Source organism: Tamandua tetradactyla, chromosome 2, assembly GCF_023851605.1.
Source record: "Tamandua tetradactyla isolate mTamTet1 chromosome 2, mTamTet1.pri, whole genome shotgun sequence".
Taxonomy (NCBI): Eukaryota; Metazoa; Chordata; class Mammalia; order Pilosa; family Myrmecophagidae; genus Tamandua; species Tamandua tetradactyla.
Window position 1 is genome coordinate 184,455,640 of NC_135328.1, and position 22,764 is coordinate 184,478,403.

General features: G+C 38.9%; 1 protein-coding gene and 2 non-coding genes across 15 annotated transcripts in view; 2 read left to right on the forward strand and 1 right to left on the reverse strand.

The window, feature by feature from the left end:
- The window catches only part of LOC143674416 (uncharacterized), a 149,083-nt gene that overhangs the window by 50,339 nt on the left and 75,980 nt on the right, over nt 1-22,764 (reverse strand). The gene's annotated exons all lie outside the window — the stretch shown is intronic.
- Nucleotides 4,832-4,934, forward strand: LOC143675277 (U6 spliceosomal RNA). Its single transcript, XR_013171515.1, has one exon. It is a non-coding gene; the product is annotated as a U6 spliceosomal RNA (small nuclear RNA).
- On the forward strand, nt 7,698-7,804 carry LOC143675231 (U6 spliceosomal RNA). The gene has a single exon (XR_013171473.1). It is a non-coding gene; the product is annotated as a U6 spliceosomal RNA (small nuclear RNA).

Below are 22,764 nucleotides of genomic sequence, written 5' to 3' on the forward strand. Positions count from 1 at the left end.
CTAACTAGTAAGTGTCTTGGAGAACGCCTATTTGGGTCTAATCTCTTTGGGGTGCGCTGCACTTCTTGGATCTGTAATTTTAGGTCTTTCATAAGAGTTGGGAAATTTTCAGTGATAATTTCTTCCATTAGTTTTTCTCCTCCTTTTCCCTTCTCTTCTCCTTCTGGGACACCCACAACACGTATATTTGTGCGGTTCATATTGTCCTTGAGTTCCCTGATACCCTGTTCAAATTTTTCCATTCTTTTCCCTATAGTTTCTGTTTCTTTTTGGAATTCAGATGTTCCATCCTCCAAATCACTAATTCTATCTTCTGTCTCTTTAAATCTATCATTGTAGCTATCCATTATTTTTTCTATGTTTGCTACTTTATCCTTCACTTCCATAAGTTCTGCGATTTGTTTTTTCAGTTTTTCTATTTCTTCTTTATGTTCAGCCCATGTCCTCTTCATGTCCTCCCTCAATTTATCGATTTCATTTTTGAAGAGGTTTTCCATTTCTGTTCGTATATTCAGCATTAGTTGTCTCAGCTCTTGTGTCTCATTTGAGCTATTGGTTTGTTCCTTTGACTGAGCCATATTCTCAATCTTTTGAGCGTGGACAGTTATCTTCTGCTGCTGGCATCTGGGCATTTATTCAGATTTCTCTTGGTGTTGGACCCAGCAAGGTTGTAATATTTTTCTGTGAAATCTCTGGGTTCTGTTTTTCTTATCCTGCCCAGTAGGTGGCGCTCGTGGCACACGTTTGTCTGCGGGTCCCACCAGTAAAAGGTGCTGTGGGACCTTAAACTTTGGAAAACTCTCGCCGTCCTGGGGGTTCGCTAGCCGAAGCCGCTTGAGCCGGCCCGGGGTCCGAATGCAGGGAGGGTTGCTGGTCGCCGCAGCCAGGGAAAGAGCCCGTCCGAATTTCCTAGTCGGCCCTGGGCAACAAGCGTGGCGGGAGGGCGCCAGCGGTAGCGGCCCGCCCGAGAGAGTGCACGTTCCCCGGGAGTCACGGGGTCACCGTTCTCCGTGGCCTGGGGGTTTCCGATCCAATTCTCTCAGTTGGTCCGGGGGCTGCGCGTGGTGTGGGCGCCAGTCGCCTTGGTCTCAGGGGACCACCTCTCCAATTCTCCCAGCCGGCCCGGGAAGGGGGAAGGGAGTAACTCCGACCGCTTGCTACCCCGCCCGGTAAGGCCCGCGCGCCTCGGCGATCTCACCCGAGCAGCTTCGCTCAGCCAGCCAGCCGTTCCAGGATGGGGTACGCTGTCTTTTTTATCTCTGTTGTGGCTTTGGGCGCTTTCTGTATCGTTTCTACTCCCCTAGTAGGTGTCCTGGAGAAGAAACTAAGATCCGCGCGTCTTACTAAGCCGCCATCTTCCGCCAATTGATTTTTGACAAGGGTGTCAAAACATTAATTTGGAAAGAATAGTCTCTTCAACAAATGGTGCTGGGAAGTCTGGATGTCCACTTGGAACAGAATTGAGTTGGACCCCTATTTTACACCATATACAAAAGTTAACTTTAAGTGGATCAAGGGCTTAAAAACAATACTTTAAACCATAAAAGTCCTAGAAGATAATATGGGGGAACCTTCATAACCTGGGGGTTGGTAGTGATTTCTTTTTATATATATATATATTTATTGATAAAACAACATACAAACACAAGCATTCTTTTTTGCCTCTTACTATATTGAACATTCCTGTACTATTTTTTCATTTATTAAGCATAACAACATACAAACACCAACATTCTTACCATATGATCATTCCATTCTTGATATATAATCAATAACTCATAATATCATCACATAGTTGTATATTAATCATGATCTTTTCTTAGAACATTTGCAAAAATTCAGAAAAAGAAATAAAAAGAAAAAAATTCATAATACTATCCCCTTACCCCTCCCTTTCATTGCTCACTAGCATTTCAATCTACTAAATTGAAAATATTTTTATTTATTCATTAAATAAAAATAAATTATTTATTTATTTTTAATCCATATATTTTACTCATCAGTCGATAAGGTAGATAAAAGGAGCATCAGACACAAGGTTTTCACAATCACACAGTCACATTGCAAAAGCTATATCATTATACAATTATCTTCAAGAAACATGGCTACTGGAACACAGCTCTACATTTTCAGGCAGTTCCCTCCAGACTCTCCATTACACCTTAACTGAAAAGGTGATATCTGTTTAATGCATAAGAATAATCTCCAGGATAACCTCTCGGCTCTGTTTGGAATCTCTCAGCCATTGACACTTTATTCTGTCTCATTTCTCTCTTCCACCTTTTGGTCAGAAGGCTTTCTCAATCCCTTGACACTGAGTCCCAGCTCATTCTAGGATTTCTGTCCCATGTGGCCAGGAAGGTCCACACCCCTGGGAGTCATGTCCAACGTAGAGAGGGGGAGAGCAGTGAGTTTGCTTGTCATTTTGGCTGAGAGAGAGAGAGGCCACATCTGGGCAACAAAAGAGGTTCTCTTGGGGGCTCTTAGGCCTAATTTTAAGTAGGCTTAGCTTATCCTTTGCAGAGTTAAGTTTTATGTGTACAACCCCCAAGATTGGGGGCTCAGCCTATTGCTTTGGTTGTCCCCACTGCTTGTGAGAATATCAAGAATTCTCCACTTGGGGAAGTTGAATTTCCCCCCTTTCTCACCATTCCCTCAAGGGGATTTTGCAAATATTTTTTTATTCCCTGTTCAAATCACTCTGGGATTTATCAGGGCATCACTCTGGACAAACCTACAAAATCTCATGCCCTACTCAAGGTTCCATGTACTATGGTGTTCAATTCAGCTGTCCACATAAATTACATTAGGAAATGCACTAGTCAAAACATAAATTTTGTACCAAATAAACATTTTCTGCTTTAGTCTCACGCATAAGTTAAAGTTTTAAAATGTTCATTTTGGTAGTGATTTCTTAGATATAACACCAAAAGCATGAGAAACAAAAGACAAAATGGACTTCATCTAAATTTAAAACTACTGAATTCTACACCTGAATGTGGTGAAAATGGGAAATTTTGAGTTTATTTGTTACTACAAAGAAAGTTTAAAAAAAAAAAAGTGAACTCACTTCTGGAAAGATGGCAGAGTGGAGTGGATTGAATTCGCCCCTGCTCCATGGGACAAGATAGGGGGCGGGGAGAAAATGACTGGAAATGCAGCCCCAGGGTGCGAGTAACAAAGTAGGTCTCCAGGGTTTTGGGGGGAGGAGAAAGGTAGTGGGATCAGGATGGGAAAAGCAGGGTGGGTCGGATGGACTGTGATCCCTACCAGGGGTGGACGGCAGCATGCAGGGATGTGTGGATTGGAGGGAACTGACCATTCCTCCATTCTAGCTTGTCCCAGCTACTAGCTGGGAATACCTCCCTGAGTGGCTGTACAGCCGGCAGTGCTGTGGGGAGCCCAAAGGTGGGTCCAGCCACCCACAATGGGAGCAGCACCCTGGGCACTGGTCGCAGTTGCCCAGCTGGGCAGGAATAGGAATCATGGCAGGTGTAATGTGTGGTGAAGCCACCTGGTGCTGGGTGCTATGGGTTGGTTGCTCCCCCAGGTGCTGTTTGGATCCCCTGTCCTGTATGCTATGACCAGCTGTCCCGCCATGGAGGGCCAGGAGCAGTCCCTCCATGCCACACATGCCGCTTTCTAGCCACTGCAGTCCAGGAGGGCTGGGCCTGAGGGGCGGAGGTGCCTCAGGTCTGCCACCTGCTGGTGAGAAGCATAAGTGCAAGAAGGCAAATTCCCTATCTGCCTAGGGTTTTGATTCTCTTTTTTCTCTTCATTTTATAATATATATTTTTCATTATTAATATTATTGTGATTTTATTTATATTTTATTAATTCTTTATTTCCTATTATATATTTTTTATCTATATATTTTTAAAATTCTCTCTCCTTTCTGTGGGCAACAGTCTGAGTTCATTCCCAATATATCTTGGGGTATCTCCTGATTTTGGGACCAACTACTGTTGAGGTATGTTTCTTTTGTTTTTGTTGTTTCATATTTTTATTATATTATATTATTATTCTTTCCTTTGGGTGCATGTGCCAGGTGTTGAACCCAAGTCACCCACATGGCAGGTGGGCGTTCTGCCACTGACATACCCATGCACCCTAGCCTAGCTTTCAATAGACCTTCAAGTTGAACTGTACCCCCTACATGAGATCCAGGCCTTGGTTTGGGGGGAATTGCTGACAAATCAGTATAAAAGGAAATCTTGAAAACCAAACAAATACAAAACTTTAGACAAGTGAAGGAAATCAGCTTGCGAAATAACCTTATTTAGATAGTCAAATGTCCCAGGCACAACAGAAAATCACAAAGCACATGAAGATCCAAGCATAAATGGCCCAACTAAACAACCAAATCAAAACTCTGAGGAGGGGGAGTGGACACAGAATATGGAACAACTAGTCAAGGATATTTACAAAGAAATAACAGATGTCAGGAAGACACTAGAAGAGCATAAAGAAGAATTCAAAAGATTAAGTAGAAAAATGGCAGGTCTCACAGAGATGAAAAAGCAGTAGACCAATTATAAATATAAGAGAGACATACGACAGCAGATTTGAAGATGCAGAAGGAAGAATAAGTGAGCTAGAAGACAGAACAATTGAACTAGAGTGCCCAAAAGAATAAATGGCAATAAAGATGAAAAAAATGGGGTTGGGTCTTAGGGAAATGATGGACAACAAGAGGTACACAAATATAAGAACACTGGTGTCCCAGAAGGAGAAGAGAAGAGTAAAGGGCTAGGAAAGTTAGTTGAAGACATAATCGGGGAAAACTTCTCAACCCTTATAAAAGACATAAATACACAAAGATGCTCAACAAGTGCTTGCTTTGGTGGCACATACACTAAAATTGGAATTATACAGAGATTAGCATGGCCTCTGCACAGGATGACATGCAGATTTGTGAAGCGTTCAATAGTTTTTGCTTGAAGCTACCAAGAAAGTTTTTAAAATGCTCCCAATATATTTATTTTCTCTTTTTAAGGGACTAAAGAAGTGACTCTCCTTGGTCAAAACATTAATAGTTTTGGGGACAGTTTAGAGGTCCAGCTCAACAACACAGTGTCCACCAACCTCAGCTGTGCCTTTACCACTAACTATACAACCAAGCAAGGGGGCCTTCATTTTGGTCACCTTTTGTATCAGGTCTCAAGAGTAGATCTTGAAATTAGGATCCATTTTACTTCTCCTAACCCCAAGGACTTTCCTGATGAGGTTCCACAGCTGATTCATGAGGGAACATCTGCAAACAGATCCACCTGCTTGCCCAGAGTGGAAGCAGTCATGTATTGGAAGCCAGGGATCAGGTATATTCAAGAGAAGTTTATGTGGTGTTGATTCACCATATCAGAGATTCTATTCCAGGTGTGAGCCTCAGCAGCGATTTCTTTGCTGGTTTTTGTGGTGAGAAAGAGGAAGACCACCTCAAGACAGTGTTTTTGCTTCAGGATGTTTGGTACAATGTGGGCTTTCTCTTTACCTACAGCATGAGACAGAGGACACAGGCATAACATAGGCTAAAGGATGATGTTCCAGAAGAGGTAAAATTAAGGCATTTGAAGGAACTCATTACTGTCTTTTGAGAAGAAGCAACAAAACCCAACAAGGCTTCTATGAGCTGTGTCCAACTGGTGCTGGTGGAGGGGATCTACCTCTCCCAGCTCTTAGATGCTTAAAGGACATGTTATCTGCAAGATCACTCTTAAGGACTCCTCAGCATATTGCTGACCTCACTGCAAGAGTTACTTGAGCCACCCTTCCCAAAGATGAGAGAAATGACTGGTCATTTGTTAAGAGATGGGAGGCAAGCTGCTAGTGTTTTAAGCAACTTTATGTCAAATGGAAATTGTATCTCCTTGCTGTTATGTGAACAGCCTTTACCATCATTAAATATATCTAAACTAAAAAAAAAAAAAAAAAAAAACTCCAAGTAGAATAAATGCAAATAGGCCTACTCCAAGTCACATACTAATCAAACTGTCAAATGTTGAAGAAAAACAGAAAGCCCTGAAAGCAGCACAAGAAAAGCAATCTACTACATACAAGGAAAACCACATAAGACTGACTTTGGACTACTGAACAAGCATTATGGAAGCAAGGAGGCAGTGGTATGATATATTTAAGATCCTGAACTAGAAAGGATCTCAACAAACCAATTACAAGTAAAGAGATTCAATCAGTTATCAAAAATCTTCCCACAAAGAAAAGCCCAGGACCAGATGGCTTCACAGGGGAATTTTATCAAACACTCCAAAAAGAACTAGCACCAATCCTGCTCAATCTCTTCCAAAAAACTGAAGAAAAAGGGACACTACCTAACTCATTTTGTGAAGCTAATATCACTCTAATCCCCAAACTGGATAAAGATGCTACAATAAAGGAAAACTACAAACCATTTCCCTAATGAACATAGATGCAAAAGTTCCCAATAAAATGCTATTTCACAACACATTAAAAGAATTATACATCATGACCAAGTGGGGTTTATACCAGGAATGCAAGGGTGGTTCAACACAAGGAAATCAATCAACATAATACAGCACATTAACAAATCACATGAGCATATCAATTGACACTGAAAAAACTTTTGATAAAATTCAGCATCCTTTCCTGATAAAAAGAACTTCAAAAGGCAGGAATCAAAGGAAATGTTCTCATTATCATAAAGGGCATATATGAAAAACCCATAGCCAGCACCATACTTATCAGTGAGAGATTATAAGCATTCCCCCTAAGATCAGGAAGGACACAACCATGCCCATTGTCACCAGTATTATTCAACATTGTACCAGAAGTCCTAACTGGAGTGATTAGAGAGTGATTAGAAGAGAAGAGAGATTAGAAGAGAGTGATTAGAAGAGAAGGAAATAAAATAAGGGAAGGCATAAAACCTTCATTATTTTCAGATGACATGATCCTATACTTAGAAAACCGTGAGAAATCTATGACAAAAATACTTGAGCTAATAAATAAATTCAGCAAACTGGCAGGGTACAAGAGTAACATACAAAAATCAGTAATGTTTCTATACACAAGCAATGATCTATCAGAGGAGACAATTAAGGAAAAAATTCCATTCAAAATAGTATCCTAAAGAATCAGGTATCTAGGAATAAGCCTAACCAGGGATGTAAAGGATTTGTACACAGACAATTACAAAGTGTTGTTAAAGGAAATAAAAAATGACCTAAATAAATGGAAATCTTATCCATACTCATGGATAGGAAGATTGAATGTTTTTAGGATGTCAATTCTACCAAAATTGATCTACAGATTCAATGTAATACCAATCAAAATCTCAACAACCTACTTTGAAGACTTGGAAAAGCTAGTTATCAAATCTATTTGGAAGGGTAAAAGACCCCAAATAGCTAAAGATACTCTAAAAAAGAAGAGCAAAGTGGGAGGATTATCACTTTCTGACTTAAAAGCCACAGTAGTCGAAACAGCATGGAACTGGCACAAAGATAAGAAGTATCAACCAATGGAATCAAATTGAGAGTGCAGAGATAGATCACCAAATCTATGGACAATTGGTCTTCAATAAGACCCCTAACTCCACTGAACTGGGACAGAACAGTCTTTTCAGTAAATGGCATGGGAGAATTGGACAGCAATAGCCAAAAGAATGAAAGAGGACCCCTATCTCACACCCTATACAAAAATTAATTCAAAATGGGTTTAAAGTGCTTGCTTCGGCAGCACATATACTAAAATTGGAATGATACAGAGAAGATTAGTATGCCCCCTGAGCAAGGATGACCTGCAAATTCATGAAGCATTCCATATAAAATGAAGAAGAAGAAAAATGGGATTAAATACCTAAATGTAAGAGCCAGTACCCAAAGACTTCTAGAAGAAAATGCAGGGAAACATCTTTAAGATCTAGTAATAGGAGGTAGCTTCTTAAATTTTACACCTAAAAGCACAAGCAGTGAAAGAAAATAGACAAATGGGAACTCCTTAAGATCAAGAGCTTCTGGGCCTCAAAGGACTTTGTTGAAAGGTGAGAAGGTAGCCAACTCAATGGGAGAAAATATTTGGAAACTACATATTGGATAAAGGCTTGATATTTTGTATACATAAAGAAATGTTACAGCTCAAGAACAAAAGAAAAAACAACTCAATCATAAAATGGGCAGAGGATATGAATAAACACCTTTCTGAAGAGCAAATACAGATGGCTAAAAAGCACATGAAGAGATGTTTATTTTTATTAGCTATAAGGGAAATGCAGATTAAGGCCGACAATGAGATATCACCTCACACCTAAAAGAATGGTTGCTATTAAACAGAAAACTACAAATATTGGAGGGGATGTGGAAAAATTGGAACACTTATTCACTGTTGGTGGGAATGTATAATGGTGCAGCCGGTGTGGAAGACAGTTTGGGGATTTTTTGAGTTGCCCTATGACCTGGCAATACAAGTACTCAATATATACCTGGAAGAGCTGAAAGCAGTGACACTAACAGACATTTGCACACTGCTGTTCATAGAGGCACTATTCACAATTGTCAAAATATGGAAACAAAGTATCCATCAACAGACAAGTGGATAAATAAAATATGGTATATACATATGATGGGTTATTATGCAGCAGTAAGATGACAATGTGGATGAACCTGAGGACACGATGCTGAAAGAAATAAGTAAAACATAAAAGGACAGATTCTGTATGATTTTGCTACAATGACTCTGGTAAAGGTAATCTCAGGTTACATTGTAAAACATAGCCGTCCTAGAGGTACACAAAAGCTAGAGAAGGGGAAAAGGCTATCCAAAGAGGTTGAAACTAAATGCAAGGGAACAAAGAGAAATGGTGGTAACTAATTTTCAGGGTTATAAGTAACATTGCCATATTGAAGATGAATATGATTGAAAGGGGATGTATAGTGCCAGGTATCCCACTGATTAAATCTACAATATAAATAAGTTCTGGCATGCACTATTTCAAAGTTTCAATAGTGGACAAAGAGACAATAGTAGAGGGGTATAGGTGGAAAACTAAAAATGCATACTCTGGCCAATAGTGATAAGGGGTAGCTTTGATTTGACGGTTGGTGATGCTGTGTTTGCCAGTTCACTGCCGTTATGAACCAATGAAAGTTGTCTCTAATTGAGAGTGTGACTGATTGTACAACCAAGTGAGGATAATGTAAGACATGGCTTCTCTATTTTGGACATTATACATGATCCCCCATAGCAGAAGGGTGCCAAAGGGTACAATGACTGAGAAGCAGAATGGCAAATTTTTATACATTTATATAATAGAATATGGTGCGACTCCAAAAAAAGAAGGATGTTGTGAGGCACACAGTGAACTGCAAAAACCTTGGGAACAATGTGTTGTGCAAAATAAGTCAGAAACAAAGGAACAAATATGGTAACGTCTCTCTCTAAAAATACTTATAAGAAATGGGAGCCTAGACGGTAAGCCCTTATAGCAGCCACACTTAGTCTGAAGTTGTAAATGTAATTCTAGATTCTGAGACACTGAGCTATATGTGTATCAGTTGGCATTTTCTTGGAACTTTGAATAACTGTGACACCCAAGGCCCAGAAATGAAGTGCTGTAGCCCTGAAAGTTAGCATAGCTAAATATAATAAAAGTTAAAGTAACTAAAAAAGAGATCAGGTCTCCATTAGAGTTTAAAATGAAGCCAGTCTGGGTGGGCCTAAGGTAAATTAGAATACAGGGTAAAAGATTATAGTGTATGTGCTCTAGACCTTCACCAACTGTATAAGATCAAAGGCAGAGAAATTTATTATGTCTAGAACCTAAATTTTCTGTAACACAATCTAAATCAACCTCTCTGAATAGCTCATTTATGCAATCCAAAGTCCAGGAGTCCAGAATGGGAATGAGGCCTTGTAATTCTGTATAGCTTAATGCAATACCAGGATACATCTCAGACCATGGTGAACTGACAATTAAAAAGTACTGGTAGATGGCAACAGCAGAGGTAAACCATGAGGGGAAGGACAAGAGTTAAGAGGTTTAAATTTCCTATTTAGTGAGGGTGTGTTTATTGGTTTTCTTTCTCTTAGGAACAATGAAATTATCTAAAATTGAGACTGCTGACGGACTGTGGACTTTGGGCTCTCTACAAGATGCCGGATGAATGAAGGCCGAGGGATGCACTGACAGAGAAGTAGATTGGCGAATGATGGTGCATACTTATGAATGAAGGTTGTACTGCTACAAAAAAGAACAAAGTTGTGGGGCATGCAACAATGTAAATGAACATGTGGGACATTTGGTGAAGCAAAATAAGCCAGAAACAAAAATCCTCAACAAAATTCTTGCAAATCAAATCCAGCAGCACATTAAAAAAATTATACACCAGGACCAAGTAGGATTCATTCCAGGTATGCAAGGACAGTTCAACATAAGAAAATCGATTAATGCAATACACCATATCAACAAATCAAAGCTGAAAAGCCATATGATCATCTTGATTAATGCAGAAAAGACATTTGACAAAATTCAACATCCTTTCTTGTTGAAAAAACTTCAAAGGATAGGAATAGAAGGGAACTTCCTCAACATAATAAAGGGAATATATGAAAAACCCACAGCTAACATCATCCTCAGTGGGGAAAAACTGAAAACTTTCCCCCTAAGATCAGGAACAAGACAAGGATGTCCACTATCACCATTGTTATTTGACATTGTGTTGGAAGTTCTAGCTAGAGCAATTAGACAAGAAAAAGAAAGACAAGGTGTTCTAGTTTGCTAGCTGCCGGGATGCAATATATCAAAATGGATTGGCTTTTAAAAATGAGAATTTAATAAGTTGCTAGTTTACAGTTCTAAGGCTGAGAAAATGTTCCAATTAAAACAAGTCTATAGAAATGTCCAATCAAAGGCATCCATCCAGGGAAAGATACCTTTGTTCAAGAAGGCCGATGAAGTTCAGGGCTTCTCTCTCAAGCGAGAAGGCACATGGTGAACACAGTCACAGTATCTCTCTCAGATGGAAGGGCACATGGTGAGCTCGGCATCATCAGCTAGCTTTCTCTCCTGGATTCCTGTTTCATGACGCTCCCTAGGAGGCATCTTCCTTCTTCATCTCCAAAGGCTGCTGGCTGGTAGACTCTCTGCTTTTTGTGGCTATGATGTTCTGCTCTCTCTGAATCTCCTTCATTCTCCAAAATGTTACCTCTTTTTATAGGACTCCAGAAAGTTCTCAAGACCCACCCAGATGGGCGGAGACATGTCATCACCTAATCCAGTTTAACAACCACTCTTGATTAAATCACATCTACAGGGAGATGATCTAATTACAGTTTAAATGGCCGCCTTTTCAAGATTGGATTAGGATTAAAACGGCTTTTCTAGGGGACATACATCATTTCAAAGGGGCAGTCAAGGCATCAAAATTGGAAAGGAAGAAGTAAAACTCTCATTGTTTGCAGATGATATGAAAATATATATAAAAAACCCTGAAAAATCCATAGTAAAACTACTAGAGCTAATAAATGAGTACACCAAAGTGGCAGGTTACAAGATCAACACTTGAAAATCAGTAGTGTTTCTATACACTAGTAATGAACAATCTGAGGGGGAAATCAAGAAAAAAATTCCATTTACAACTGCAACCAAAAGAATAAAATATTTAGGAATAAATTTAACTAAAGATTCAAAAGACCTATACAAAGAAAACTGCAAGAAATTGTCAAAAGAAATCACAGAAGACCTATATAAATGGAAGGGCATACTGTGTACATGGATTGGAAGAATAAATACAATTAAGATGTCAATTCTACCTAAATTGATTTACAGATTCAATGCAATACCAATTAAAATCACAAAAACTTACTTTTCAGAAATAGAAAAACGAATAACCAAATATATCTGGAGAGGCAGGGTGTCCCGAATAGCTAAAAACATCCTGAGAAAGAAAAATGAAGTTGGAGGCCTCACAGTACCTGACTTTAAGGTGTATTATGAAGCTACAGTGGTCAAAACAACATGATACCAACATAAAGACAGATATACTGACCAATGGAATCGAATAGAGTGTTCAGATATAGATCCTCTCATCTATGGACAATTGATCTTTGATAAGGCAATCAGGCCAACTCACCTGGGACAGAACAGGTTCTTCAATAAATGGTGCCTAGAGAACTGGATATCCACATGCAAAAGAATGAAAGAGGATCCATATCTCACACCCTATACAAAAATTAACTCAAAATGGATAAAGACTAAACATTAGATCTAAGGCCATAAAACTTTTGGAAGGAAATGCAGGAAAATATCTTATCAATCTTCTGATAGGGGGTGGTTTCCTAGTCTTACACCCAAAGCAAGAGTATTGAATAAATAAATAAATAAATAAATAAATAAATAAATAAACAAATAAATGGGAACTCCTCAAAATTAAAAAGCACTTTTGTGCATCAAGGAACTTTGTCAAGAAAGTAAAAAGACAGCCTACACAATGGGAGACAATATTTGGAAATGATATATCAGATAAAGGTCTAGTATCCAGAATATATAAAGAGATTGTTCAACTCAACAACAAAAAGACAGACAACCCAATTACAAAATGGGCAAAAGACATTATAGACACTTCTCAGAAGAGGAAATACAAATGGCCAAAAGGCGCATGAAAAGATGCTCAACTTCCCTGGCTATTAGGGAAATGCAAATCAAAACCACAATGAGATATCATCTCACATCCACCAGAATGGCCACTATCAACAAAACAGAAAACGACAATTGCTGGAGAGGTTGTGAAGAAAAAGGCATGCTTATCCACTGTTGGTGGGAATGTCAAATGGTACAACCGCTGTGGAAGGCAGTGTGGTGGTTCCTCAGGAAGCTAAGTATAGAATTGCCATATGATCCCGCAATACCATTGTTAGGTATCTACTCAGAAGACAGGAGGGCAAGAACAAAAATGGAAATTTGCACACCAATGTTTATAGCAGCATTATTTACAATTGCCAAGAAATGGGAACAGCCAAAATGTCCACCAACAGATGAGTGGCTAAGCAAGCTGTGGTATATACATATGATGGAATATTATGCAGCTGTAAAACAGAGTAAAGTCATGAAGCATGTAATAACATGGATGGATCTTAAGGACATTATGCTGAGTGAGATTAGCTAGAAACAAAAGGAGAAATACTGTATGGTCTCAGTGATATGAACTAACATTAGCAAATAAACCTGGAGAATTTCAGTTGGTAACAGAGACCATCAGGAGATAGAAATAGGGTAGATATTGGGTAATCGGGAATACAGATTGTACAACAGGACTGATTGTAAAAATTCAGAAATGGATAGCACAATACTACCTAACTGTAATACAATAATGTTAGAACACTGAATCAAACTGAATGCGAGAAATATAGAGGGAGGAGGCCTGAGGGCACAAATGAAATCAGAAGGAAAAATAGATGACAAAGACTGAGATGGTATATTCTAGGAACGCTTATAGTGAATAATGATAGTGACTAAATGTGCAAATTTAAAAATGTTTCTGCATGAGGAAGAACAAAGGAATGTCAATAATGCAGGGGGTTGAAAATAGATGGTAATTGCTATTTTAAAACCTTAACACATGTGTGAGACAAGCAAAAAATGTTTATTTGGTACAAAATTTATATTTTGACTAGTGCATTTCCTAATATAACTTATGTGGACAGCTTAATTGAACACCACAGTACATGGAACCTTGCACAGGGCATGAGATTTTGTAGGTTAGTCCAGAGTGATGCCCAGATAAATCGCAGAGCGATTTGAACAGTGAATAGGGAAGTATCTGCAGAGTCCCCTTGAGGGAATGGTGAGAAAGGAGGAAAATTCAACTTCCCCAAGTGGAGAATTCTTGATATTCTCACAGGCAGTGAGGACAGCCAAATCAATAAGCTGAGCCTCCAATCTTGGGGCTTGTTCATATGAAACTTAAACCTGCAAAGGATAGGCTAAGCCTACTTAAAATTAGGCCTAAGAGTCAGCCCTAAGAGAACCTCTTTTGTTGCTCAGATGTGGCCTCTCTCTCTCTCTGCTGACATGACAAGCAAACTCACTGCCCTCCCCCTCCCTACATGAAACATGACTCCCAGGGTTGTGGACATTCCTGGCAACGTGGGACAGAAATCCTAGAATGAGCTGGAACTCAGCATCAAAGGATTGAGAAAACCTTCTCTACCAAAAGGGGGAAACAAAATGAGACAAAATAAGGTGTCGATGACTGAGAGATTCCAAACAGAGTTGAGAGGTTATCCTGGAGGTTATTCTTACACATTGAATAGATATCATCTGTTTAGTTAAGATGTAATGGAGAGGCTGGAGGGAAGTGCCTGAAGATGTAGAGCTGTGTCCCAGTAGCCATGTTTCTTTAAGATGATTGTATGATGATATAGTTTTTGCAATGTGACGGTGTGATTGTGAAACCCTTGTGTTTGATGCTCCTTTTATCTATGGTATGGACAGATGAGTAAAACAAATGGATTAAAAACAAATAAATAATGGGGGAACAAATGTTAAAAAACATATTTTAACAAATGTTAAAATAAAGTTAGTAGATTGAAATGCTAGTGATCAATGAAAGGGAGAGGTAAGGTGTATAGAAAAACATAGGGGAAATAAAGGGTAAAATATACTGTGTAGATGGAAATACTAGCAGTCAATGAGAGGGAGGGGTAAGGGGTATTGTATGTATGATTTTTTTCCTTTTTTCTTTTTATTTCTTTTCTGAATTGATGCAAATGTTCTAGGAAATGATCATGGTGATGATATTGTGAGTTATTGATTATATACCAAGAATGGAATGATCTTATGGTAAGAATGTTCGTGTTTGTATGTTGTTATGTTTAAAATTTTTTTTTTTAATTAAAAAAAAAAGTATCGGCAAAATTCCCTGAGGGATGGGAGAAAAATATGGAACTATTAAACCTTACCATCAGGGAATCCCCTGATACTGTGTCAAACTTTAGGGACACCCAAATCAACAGGCCATGACCTTGATCATGAGGCTTACTCTTGTGAAGCTTATGCAGGCAGCAGAGAACTTAGACTACCTATAGGCATGCCTAAGAGTTACTTCTGGAAGACCTCTTTTGTTGCTCAGATATGGCTTCACTCTCTCTAAGCCAAACTCTGAAAGTGAAATCATTGCCTTCCCCATTACATGGGACATGACATCCAGGGATAAAAGTCTCCCTGCTGATGTGGGAGATGACTCTCGGGGATGAATCCAGACCTGGCACCATGGGATCAACAATTCTATACTGACCAAAAGGGGGAAAAGAAGTGTAACAAATAAGGTATCAGTGGCTGATAGAGTTCAAAGAGATTCAAGAGGCTACTCTGGAGGTTGCTCTTATACAAGCTTCAGTTAGACCTTGTTACCTATCATAACCTGCCAACTCCCAACCAGGACCATTCCAGCCAATCCTAAGGCAATATATAAGATTGCCATTAGAGTAACTTTCTAGAAACCAACAACTTCCTGAAGGGTCCCTGGTCCAGAGAAGTCCTGAAACCTAGCCCAGCCTCTCCAGAACATCAGATAGTTTCATGTCCCTACCCCATATTAGTGTCAGACCCTTCCAATATGAAAAATTTAGAATTGCCATAGCCCAAACACCCCTAAAGAGACGGATGGAAAGATCAAAGGTAATGGTGGAGTTATACAGAGAAGATAGGATTTAACAAAGAATCTGAATGCTGCATCATTAAATTGATACCTCTTTTAGTTTTCAATATCTTAGAGCAGCTAGAAGTAAAAACCTAAAATTGTGGAATTGTAACCCATGTCAAACTCTGAAATATGTTCTACAACTAATTGTGGTGCTGTGCTTTGAAATTTATAGCTTTTTTGTATATATGTTATTTTTCACAAAAAAAAGAAGGAAAAAAGTTTATTGCAATGATAAAAAAATATTTAATCCCTCTAGCCTCCTATAATCTGGAGCAACTAGAAGGAAAAATATGAGAGGATCTTATGGTAGCCCATGACAAACTCTGGGATCTGTTCTGTAACTACTTATTGAAGAATGCTTTGAAACTATTGTTTTTTATTTCTTTGCTTTGTATATATGTTATACTATACAATAAAAAAAGTACTGGTAGAGTCCCTTGAGGGTCAGAAGGATACATATATCCTTCCCATCTGGGAAACTCCGGGTACCCTCTCAACCATTGGTACTCCCGAGAAAATAGGCCAAGCCCGGGATTTTGAGCCTTGCCCTTACGAAACTTATTTCTGTGGGAGAGAAGCTAAGACTACCCATAACAAGGCCTAACAGAAGCCTCTTTGTTGTTCAGATGTGACCTCTCTCTCTTTAAGCCCAACTCAACAAGGAAAATCATTACCCTCTCCTCTATGTAGAACATGATATTCAGGAGTGAAACCTCCCTGACGATGTGAGGCGTGACTCCCAGGGATGAGTTTGGATCTGGCACCATGGAATCAACAGTGTCTTCGGGACTGAAAGGGGGCAAAGAATTATAAAAAAGTAAGGCATCAGTGGCTAAGAGAGATCAAATGGAGTCAAGAAGCTATTCTGGAGGCTACTCTTATGACAGCTTCAGTTAGATAGTGAAAATTGCCATGGTTTGCTAAACCCCAATTAATATCATTCCTGTTGACTTTTATGAACACCTGGGGCTTGAACTGAGACTCTATAAAGATTTTATGCACTAAGTTTGCTTTCCTGCAACGTATAATTCCTGGAGGGTTCCTAGATCAGATAAATCCTAAAACCCAGAGAGAACAACCTCTCCAAGATTATCAGTTAATTACATCCCCCAATCCTTTACTGTTAACACCCTTTCTCAACATGAAAAATTCAGAATGGGCATTGCCCAAAGATCCCTACAGATTGAGAGAAGGATCAAAGAAGGAGGAGGGAGTATAACAGAGAAAACAGGATTTAAAAGACAAGTATTGCTGCTGAATCACTACATTATCCTTTTTAGCCTCCAGAGTTTTGGCACAGTTAGAAAGAAAAATCTGAGATGGTAAAATGGTAGTCCATGACAAACCCTGGATCTGTTCTGTAACTACTTGTTGAAGTGTGCTTTGAAAATTATTGCTTTTCTCTTTCTTTGCTTTGTATATATACACTTACAGTAAAAAATACATTTTATAAAAATATATTACAAAAATATATTTATTGTAAATATATATATTTACAATAAAAAGTGTTTAAAGAACAACTACTAAATAACCAGAAACAGTACAAAACAGCTCCCGGAGCCACGTCAGTGATCGAACACACAGCGTACCCCAGTCTGGACCAGCTGGACCGGCTGCAAGCCTTCCCAAAACCATGAGTTTCCCAAGCTGCGGCAGCCGGCGGCCGGCGCCCCTCTCCCACAGGCGGCTTCCCAGAGGGAAAGGAAGGAGACTCTAAACCTGGTCAAGGTGGAGTTTGCTCATTGGGCTCACGGAAAAAGAGGAAAGGGGAGGAAACAGGTTTTAGTGGCTGTGTTTCTACAGAGACTTGGCAGCCTCTGGATTCAGTGGTGGGACTTCTTGGGCTGCAACTGCCCCAGGCATAGGCAGAAACGGGCTGCTTTCAGGGCTGCCTCCCACCTGTGCCTTCCCCAGGTTTTAGTGGCTGTGTTTCTACAGAGACTTGGCAGCCTCTGGATTCAGTGGTGGGACTTCTTGGGCTGCAACTGCCCCAGGCACAGCCAGAAACGGGCTGCTTTCAGGGCTGCCTCCCACCTGTGCCTTCCCCAGGGGAGGGATGAAGCCCAACTCAGGTGGAATCCTTCTCTCAAGGATTTCAGACCCCAGGGCTTGGCAGTTCGAAACCATTAAAACCAGTCTACAACCTCTCCTCCATCTCCACCACGCCCCCAGCAGGGAGAGTCTTCCAAAGTTAAAAGTGCTGCAACATCTTTTGCTGGTGTGACCCGCAGGCAGACGCGCCACATACTGGGCAGGATAAGAAAAACAGAACCCAGAGACTTCACAGGAAAGTCTTTCAACCTGCTGGGTCTCATCCTCAGGGTAAACTGATGCAGGTGACTCCTTCTCCCTGATAGGAGGACAGTTTAGTCTGGGAAAACCCGGCTGGAGTCTATAATACCTACGTAGACCCTCCTAAGGGTGGGGAGGGAAAAGGCACCATACAAGAAGGGCAAGAAACAAGAAAACAAGAACTGAAAAATTATCCTCTGTTAAACAAAACCTAAGCTAGAGGTCCAGAAAAGGCTGAACTGAAGGTCAAAGAACAGAGAGACGACAAATTCATCTAGCAAGAAAACCCTAGGTAAGAGAAGTGAAAGCAATCTCCAGAATAAACTAATTAAGGTAATTAAATGTCTAGACACCAGCAAAAAATAACAAATCAAACCAGGAAAATTGAAGATATGGCCCAGTCAAAGGAACAAACCAATGGTTCAAATGAGATACAAGAGCTGAAACAAATAATTCAGAATGTACGAACAGACAAGGAAAACCTCATCAAAAACCAAATCAATGAATTGAGGAAGGATATGAAGAAGGCAAGGAATGAACAAAAAGAAGAAATGGAAAGTCTGAAAAAACAAATCATGGAACTTATGGGGATGAAAGTTACAGTAGAAGAGATGAAAAAAAACAATGGAAACTTACAATGGTAGATTTCAAGAGACAGAGGTTAGGATTAGTGAACTGGAGGATGGAACATCTGAAATTCGACAAGATACAGAAGCTATAGGGAAAAAAATGGAAAAATATGAGCAGGGACTCAGGGAACTGAATGATAATATGAAGCGCACAAATATACGTGTTGTGGGGGTCCCAGAAGGAGAAGAGAAGGGAAAAGGAGGAGAAAAACTAATGGAAGAAATTATCACTGAGAATTTCCCAACTCTTATGAAAGGCCTAAAATTACAAATCCAAGAAGTGCAGCACACCCCAAAGAGAATAGATCCAAATAGACGTTCTCCAAGACACTTTCTAGTCAGAATGTCAGAGGTCAAAGAGAAAGAGAAGATCTTGAAAGCAGCAAGAGAAAAGCAATCCATCACATACAAGGGAAACCCAATAAGACTATGTGTAGATTCCTCAGCAGAAACCATGGAGGCGAGAAGACAGTGGGATGATATATTTGAATTACTAAAAGAGAAAAACTGCAAACCAAGAATTCTATACCCAGCAAAATTGTCCTTCAAAAATGAGGGAGAAATTAAAACATTTTTAGACAAAAAATCACTGAGAGAATTTGTGACCAAGAAAGCAGCTCTGCAAGAAATACTAAAGGGAGCACTAGAGACAGATATGAAAAGACAGAAGAGAGAGGTGTGGAGAAGAGTGTAGAAAGAAGGAAAATTAGATATAACATATAAAATACAAAAGACAAAATGGTAGAGGAAAGTACTACCCCCACAGTAATAACGCTTAATGTTAATGGATTGAACTTCCCAATCAAAAGACATAGACTGGCAGAATGGATTAAAAGACAGGATCCTTCTATATGCTGTCTACAGGAAACACATCTTAGACTCAAAGATAAACATAGGTTGAAAGCGAAAGGTTGGGGAAAGATATTTCATGCAAATAACAACCAGAAAAGAGCAGGAGTAGCTATACTAATATCCAACAAATTAGACTTCAAATGTAAAACAGTTAAAAGAGACAAAGAAGGATACTATGTACTAATAAAAGGAACAATTCAACACGAAGACATAACAATCATAAATATTTATGCACCGAACCAGTATGCCCCAAAATACGTGAGGCAAACACTGCAAATACTGAAAAGGGAAATAGACACATCTACCATAATAGTTGGAGACTTCAATTCCCCACTCTCATCAATGGACAGAACATTTAGACAGAGGATCAATAAAGAAACAGAGAATTTGAATATTACAATAAATGAGCTAGACTTAACAGACATTTATAGGACATTACACCCCACAACAGCAGGATACACATTTTTCTCAAGTGCTCATGGATCATTCTCAAAGATAGACCATATGCTGGGTCACAAAGCAGGTCTCAACAAATTTAAAAAGATTGAAATAATACAAAACACTTTCTCAGATCATAAGGGAATGAAGTTGGAAATCAATAACAGGCAAAGTGCCAGAAAATTCACAAATATGTGGAGGCTTAAACAACCAGTGGGTCAAGGAAGAAATTACAAGAGAAATCAGTAAATATCTCAAGGCAAATGAAAATGAAAACACAACATATCAAAACTTATGGGATGCAGAAAGGCAGTGCTAAGAGGGAAATTTATTGCCCTAAATGCCTATATCAAAAAAGAAGAAAGGGCAAATATACAGGAATTAACTGTGCACTTGGAAGAACTGGAGAAAGAACAGCAAAATAACCCCACAGCAAGCAAAAGGAAAGAAATAACAAAGATTAGAGCAGAAATAAATGAAATTGAGAACATGAAAACAATTGAGAAAATCAATAAAACCAGAAGTTGGTTCTATGAGAAAATCAATAAAATTGATGGGCCCTTAGCAAGATTGACAAAAAGAAGAAGAGAGAGGATGCAAATAAATAAGATCAGAAATGGAAGAGGAGACATAATCACTGACCCCATAAATAAAGGAGGTAATAACAGGATACTATGAACAACTTTATGCCAATAAATACAACAATGTAGATGAAATGGACAACTTCCTAGAAAGGCATGAACAACCAACTTTGACTCAAGATTAAATAGATGACCTCAACAAACCAATCACAAGTAAAGAATTTGAATCAATCATTAAAAAGCTTCCCAAACAGAAAAATCCAGGACCAGACGGCTTCACATGTGAATTCTACCAAACATTCCAGAAAGAATTAGTACCAATCCTGCTCAAACTTCAAAAAAACTGAAGTGGAGGGAAAGCTACCTAATTCATTCTATGAAGCCAACATCACCCTCATACCAAAACCAGGCAAAGATATTACAAAAAAAGAAAACTACAAACCAATCTCTAATGAATATAGATGCAAAAATCTTCAACAAAATTCTAGCAAATCGAATCCAGCAACACATTAAAAGAATTATACATCATGACCAAGTAGGATTCATCCAAGGTATGCAAGGATGGTTCAACATAAGAAAATCAATTAATGTAATACACCATATCAACAAATCAAAGCAGAAAAATCACATGATCATCTCAATTGATGCAGAGAAGGCATTTGACAAAATTCAACATCATTTCCTGTTGAACACACTTCAAAGGATAGGAATATAAGGGAATTTCCTTAAAATGATAAAGGGAATATATGAAAAACCCACAGCTAATATCGTCCTCAATGGGGAAAAACTGAAAACTTTCTCCCTAAGATCAGGAACAAGACAAGATGTCCACTATCACCACTGTTATTCAACATTGTGTTGGAAGTTCTAGCCAGAGCAATTAGACAAGAAAAAGAAATACAAGGCATCAAAATTGGAAAGGAAGAAGCAAAACTATCACTGTTTGCAGATGATATGATACTATATGTCGAAAACCCTGAAAAATCCACAGCAAAACTACTAGAGCTAATAAATGAGTACAGCAAAGTGGCAGGTTACAAGATCAACATTCAAAAATCTGTAGTGTTTCCATACACTAGTAATGAACAATCTGATGGGGAAATCAAGAAACGAATTCCATTTACAATTGCAACCAAAAGAATAAAATACTTAGGAATAAATTTAACTAAAGAGAAAAAAGATCTATACAAAGAAAACTACAAGAAACTGTTAAAAGAAATCACAGAAGACCTAAATAGATGGAAGGGTATACCATGCTCAAGGATTGGAAGATTAAATATAGTTAAAATGTCAATTCTACCTAAATTGATTTACAGATTCAACGCAATACCAATCAAAATCCCAACAACTTACTTTTCAGAAATAGAAAAACCAATAAGCAAATTTATCTGGTAGGGCAGGGTGCCCCGAATTGCTAAAAGTATCTTGAGGACAAAAAAACGAAAATGGAGGTCTCACGCTGCCTGACTTTAAGGCATATTATGAAGCCACAGTGGTCAAAACAGCATGGTACTGGCATAAAGATAGATACATTGACCAATGGAATCGAATAGAGTGCTAAGATACAGACCCTCTCACCTATGGACATTTGATCTTTGATAAGGCAGTCAAGCCAACTCACCTGGGACAGAACAGTCTCTTCAATAAACGGTGCCTAGAGAACTGGATTTCCATATGCAAAAGAATGAAAGAGGACCCGTATCTCACACCCTATACAAAAGTTAACTCAAAATGGATCAAAGATCTAAACATCAGGTCTAAGACCATAAAACAGTTAGAGGAAAATGTAGGGAAATATCTTATAAATCTTATAATTGGAGGCAGTTTATAGACCTTACACCTAAAGCAAGAGCACTGAAGAAAGAAAGAAAGAAATGGGAACTCCTCAAAATTAAACACTTTTGTGCATCAAAGAACTTCATCAAGAAAGTAAAAAGACAGCCTACACAATGGGAGACAATATTTGGAAACGACATATCAGATAAAGGTTTAGTATCCAGAATTTATAAAGAGATTGTTCAACTCAACAACAAAAAGACAGCCAATCCAATTACAAAATGGGAAAAAAGATTTGAACAGACAGCTCTCAGAAGAGGAAATACAATGGCCAAAAGGCACATGAAGAGATGTTCAATGTCCCTGGCCATTAGAGAAATGCAAATCAAAACCACAATGAGATATCATCTCACACCCACCAGAATGGCCATTATCAACAAAACAGAGAATGACAAGTGCTGGAGAGGATGTGGAGAAAGAGGCACACTTATTCACTGTTGGTGGGAATGTCAAATGGTGCAA